The sequence below is a fragment of the Trematomus bernacchii genome, unplaced genomic scaffold (genome assembly GCF_902827165.1).
Source record: "Trematomus bernacchii unplaced genomic scaffold, fTreBer1.1, whole genome shotgun sequence".
Lineage (NCBI taxonomy): Eukaryota > Metazoa > Chordata > Actinopteri > Perciformes > Nototheniidae > Trematomus > Trematomus bernacchii.
Genome location: NW_022987869.1, coordinates 8,066,071 through 8,071,431, shown reverse-complemented (window position 1 = coordinate 8,071,431; position 5,361 = coordinate 8,066,071). Strand labels below are relative to the sequence as shown.

The following is a 5,361-nucleotide window of genomic DNA, read 5'->3' as shown; positions in this document are numbered from 1 at the left end:
TGATTGGTAACAGCCGTTTTTTTTCTGAGTGCACCCAAAAACTGGGTTTCCGATTTCGTGCAGACGGTAGTCTGAAAAGTATGGATGAATCTTTTTGACAGGGAAGGGAATGCTCTGGTTTTCGGACAAAATTAACATGGGATCAGTCCGGTCACTGGACGTACTTCGTCTATGTTTGCAATACTGTGAGAACTATAGTGGCCGTGATCGTATAGTGGTTAGTACTCTGCGTTGTGGCCGCAGCAACCCCGGTTTGAATCCGGGTCACGGCAGCAGTTCTAGTCTGCTTTTATGTTTTTGCTTCAACCTACCTACTGCATTTTTAGTTCATTTTCTACAGTTTAAAAGCTGCTGCAAAAAACACAGGGTTAGTGGCGCAATGGATAACGCGTCTGACTACGGATTAGAAGATTCCAGGTTCGACTCCTGGCTAGCTCGTCTCACTTTAGTAAATCACTTGTTCCTCATTTCCTAATGTACTTCTCAAAAAACTGTCCGTCAAAGTACACCTGGAATGAGGGATCGACATAATGATGGGTCAATGGGCTTTCAACATTTCCAACAGTACTTCTCAACAAACAGTGCATCAAAGTCAATGAACATTTGAAACGATTAACAACACTATTATGGCCCTTCAACATGAAACCAAGCGAATGTGAAGTATTTCGTTTTTAGCCTACGTGGGCGTTTGACTTCTGGTCATTTGAGCTTTACAGTAATGCCCAGCCTATCAGTACGTGTCTGAACTCTGTCAGTCATAGGGGGTATAGCTCAGTGGTAGAGCATTTGACTGCAGATCAAGAGGTCCCCAGTTCAAATCTGGATGCCCCCTTTGTAAGTGTACTTGCCTTCAGAATGGTATGTTTGCAATACTGTGAGAACTACAGTGGCCGTGATCGTATAGTGGTTAGTACTCTGCGTTGTGGCCGCAGCAACCCCGGTTTGAATCCGGGTCACGGCAGCAGTTCTAGTGTCTGTACTCTGTTAGTCATAGGGGGTATAGCTCTGCGTTAGTAGTGAGTGAGGCCATATGTACAGACATGTACATGGGACATGAAAACAGTGCATCTCATATTGACAAAAAAAAACCTCACTAACCGAGTTTTCCAAATCACTCTAAATCTAAATAAGCCGTTGTGATACACGTGTAGACAACGTCTGCAGAATCATAAATGATCATTACATTGGGGTCATTAAACTATTATTTCGCTAAGATAAAAAACATTAAAGTTTTGGATTTTAGTGTAATTCACAAATGTTCCACCAGATGGTGCCACACACACCCAGGGGGAAAAGATAATATATTAACCCAGGAATAAGTGGGCAAAATATGGAAACATTAGTGTTTAAAGTCGGGGGAACTGTTTTAATTCAGGACCAGGGTGAAAAGATAACACATTTACCCAGGAATAAGTGTCTGAATCATGGGCACATTAGTGTTTAAAGTCGTGGGAAATGTTTTAATTCAGGAGGTTTTAAGTGTGGTTTCACTTCTAGCACACACCCAGAGTGAAAAGATAACATGTTTACCCCGCTAAAGTGTTCAAAACATGGGTATATTAGTGCTCAAACTCGATTAAACTGTTTTAATTCCGGAGGTTTTACGTTTTGGTTCACTCGTCTCACACACCCAGTGTTAACAACATTTTTACACATTTTATAAATTAGTCTAGAGCTCCATCTATTGTAATTTGAGTGTATTACACGTCTGTCCATGGAACGCGAGTTTTGCGCAATTTGAGTGGAGTAAACTGATAGGCAGCTGGAGTAACATGTAAATTGAGACGCATTGGGACATATCATCGTCACTTTCAATGTTAACCTTGTACATAGGAGGCACAATTCGCTTACTTACTATGTTGTTTCTATGCATTTAAAAATGTTCTCACATTTATGACTCTCAAGGAACAATCAAGGAAAACAAAACCACACAAGGCCATGTCGGACTCAGATGAGATGTCCCGCCTGAGCAAGTATGGCAGCACGGGGGCCTGGCCTGCAGGAGAGGTAAACAGGCCGACTCCCAGGCAGAAGAAATGGTGAGCTGTATGAAAGTATATATATATATATTCATGGAACTATGTATTTTAGTACATTTTGTTTACTGCACCAATGAAATTGTTCATCCTTTTTTTAACTCAATCAAATGCACAACTACTATTTTCATATTGAGAAGTGTCAAATGCAGGCACAGGGACAGACATTCTTCTTCTATTTTAAATCTTATTTTTCCACTCCAATTTGAATACTCAGGCTGAGAATTCAGCATTTAATTCAGCATTAATGTTGACTTTCTCAGACTAAGAACAAGTTGTCTAACTTCTACATTTTCATTTTGAATTCACTAAAACTTCTAAATCAAAATTTACAAAGACTTATCAGACATATTACACGTTTTTAAATGTCTTTTTACATGTGGTTATTTTGTTTAAAAGTTTTTAGATGCTTTGATTCATGTTTTTGAATTTTTTCAAATGTAGAGACCACTTTGTATCTCCATCCCCGTAAGGGGATGACCAATTTCTAGGGGGGAGGTGGGCGGGGCTATGAGTTCCACATAAGAGAAGCCAACCAGGGTGAAAGCCAGGTGTATTGTTGAGAAGGTGAGGATGGCTGGAGACGGAAAGAGAAAGACAAAAACCAAAGAAGAAGTGAATAGGCATGCTCTGCTATGCCCTTTTTGCAAAAAACCCAAATTATCCCTGACAACCCATCTTATTAGGGGCTGCAAGAAGGGCATTTCGAAAGAAGAAGCGGCAGAATTGGTAAAGCAGCCGAAAAAGGACGCACTCCAGGTCCTAGAGTTTAGCAGGATTTGGGAATACGGCCTCCTCTGCAAAATCATTCATGATGCTGATCCAGTCAGCAGGTTGGTGGAACATGTTTTCAGTCTGTTCTGGTTTAAATCAATTCATGTATACTCTATTTGTAAGGTATTAACAGGAAATCTAAATAGTTTTTTTAATCTAAAGAATGATTGAGGAACTGCTGCGTCGCAAAATGTGGGTCAATAACATTCCGCCACAGCTGCCTTCCGAAAGCACAACACATCCTGATGCTACCGTTCCTGTGACCGGCGATGGCGACTCGTCAGACTCTGTTAGCAGTGGAGAGACCTTTCAATGGTGAAAATCTCAAGTTTTACAAATTCACGGATGATGTTTTAGTTTTTTTTTACAAGTAACTGCATTCTGATTAGACTCATTAGCACTATTAAGTAGCAATATAGAAGTCGAGTGGACACTTAACATTACCCATTGCCACTGCATGACTCAGGGGGATATTATAACAAAACTAGAGAATGCAATTCCTGAAGAAATTGCTAGTGGGAATGCTTTATGCTGAAAATCTGACGCTAAACTGCTATGCTGAAATGTAATGTGTAAGAAGAAAGTGAAGAATTTAGATTGAAATGATACATGAACACTGGGGGCTTGAATGTGTGATGAGAGAAGAAAAGAAAGTAATAAGGCTTGGAAAAGCAGCAGAATATTTGAACTGCAAACTTTTGAACTAACTTGATGGTGAATGATCTGACGCCATGGCAACGGCATTTGATGACATCCCATAATACGCTTAGATGTGTGGATTGCTGCATCGTTACCAAACCTGTGAAGTTTTGGGCCGTTTGGAGCATTTTCACTGAAGTTATGAGAAAACCGTGTTTCATGGCGAGCATTGTGTTGCCATGGCAACGGCATTTGAAGAAATCTCAAAACTGTCTTGTAGATGTCTTCAAGGCTGGACTGTTAGCACACATGTGAATTTTGAGCACTTTTTGAACATTTTCATAGGAGTTAAAGGGACATCGTGTTTTATGGCGAGGGATGCGTTTCCATGGAAACGGCATATGGTGAGATTTCAGATTTGGCGTAGAGCTGTTGAGGCATGGACCGGTGATATACAAGTGAAGATTGGGGGACGATTGGACCGTGTCCATTGGACTTACAGCGACATCGTGTTTCATGGCGAGTGGTCTGTCGCCATGGCAACGGCATTTGATGACACCCCATAATACGCTTAGATGCATTGATGGCTGCATCGTTACCAAACCTGTGAAGTTTTGGGCAGAGAGAGAGAGAGAGAGAGAGAGAGAGAGAGAGAGAGAGATCCGTTTGTGATGACGCCGCACAGCTGATCGTCTGACAGCAGCCAGCTCTGTCCCCGTTATTTTCACAAACACCCCCGCCTCTGTTAGTACACATTTACTGACACAAACATTCGTATCATCTGTTGTAGACCCAAATACATTAAATAAAATAAGAACTCATTCTCAAAAAAGATAAACGCCATTCTTAAAATGTATAAACGAACAATAGTTGGATTAATATTGATTAGAGTGCACAATAGAAATAAAATAATTGAGAGAAGAAAAAGAGATATGTTATCTATCAAAACCCAGTTAGATTAACATTCATTAATCATTGGATTGCACACTTAGTTTGTTTGTGTGGATATGTAGCAAATTAACATGTTAAATAGCACTTAATGACTGACTGAATGGAAATGACAATAAATGAAAATGTAAAACGAAAAAGCGATCATGAAAATGTTTCCAATAAATGAATAAAATAATTTTTGACCACTTTGTTGTTCAGATATATCACATATTTGTAACTGAATGATGCATTCATTGAAACAAAACACAGTATAAACTGAGGAGTGAGTCCCGTGAGTTTCATGTGTTTTCTTCACTCCGCTGGGAAACTGCTCTCATGTCAAGAAGCATCAGATCAGTGCATGCGCTGCATCGTCCAATCAGTGAGCGATACACAGTAAGGGAGCGGGGAGAGTATCTGAGGATTTCACCGGAGGATGGTCTGGTGGTTCCTCGGTTATCGCTCCTCCATTATCGCTCCTCGCTCCTCGATCCTCGGTCCTCCGGCAGAAATAAGAGCCATGGGACGCTACTCAAGATGGCGCAGACAAATCAACTTCCGGTGATACCGAGGACCGAGGAAATGAAAATAGTCGACCTGAGAAGGACCCTGTGTGAGAGAGAGAGAGAGAGAGAGAGAGAGAGAGTGTGTGTGAGAGAGAGAGAGAGACTGTGTGTGAGAGAGAGAGTGTGTGTCTGTGTGTGTGTTTGTGAGAGAGAGTGTGTGTGTGTGTGTGAGAGAGAGAGAGAGAGAGAGAGAGAGAGAGAGAGAGAGTGTGTGTGTGAGAGAGAGAGAGAGAGAGAGAGAGTGTGTGTGAGAGAGAGAGAGAGACTGTGTGTGAGAGAGAGAGTGTGTGTCTGTGTGTGTGAGAGAGAGAGAGAGAGAGAGAGAGAGAGAGAGAGAGAGAGAGAAAGACTGTGTGAGAGAGAGAGAGTGTGTGTCTGTGTGTTTGTGAGAGAGAGAGAGAGAGAGTGTGTGTGTG

The 5,361-nt window shown here is 41.4% G+C and overlaps 4 non-coding genes across 4 annotated transcripts; all 4 read left to right on the top strand.

The window, feature by feature from the left end:
- The first annotated feature begins 200 nt into the window (after positions 1-200).
- Positions 201-272, top strand: trnah-gug. The gene has a single exon. It is a non-coding gene; the product is annotated as a tRNA-His (tRNA).
- A 93-nt stretch (positions 273-365) lies between these two features.
- trnar-acg lies at positions 366-438 on the top strand. The gene has a single exon. It is a non-coding gene; the product is annotated as a tRNA-Arg (tRNA).
- A 322-nt stretch (positions 439-760) lies between these two features.
- Positions 761-832, top strand: trnac-gca. Its single transcript has one exon. It is a non-coding gene; the product is annotated as a tRNA-Cys (tRNA).
- Positions 833-889: 57 nt separating this feature from the next.
- Positions 890-961, top strand: trnah-gug. Its single transcript has one exon. It is a non-coding gene; the product is annotated as a tRNA-His (tRNA).
- Positions 962-5,361: the final 4,400 nt, after the last annotated feature.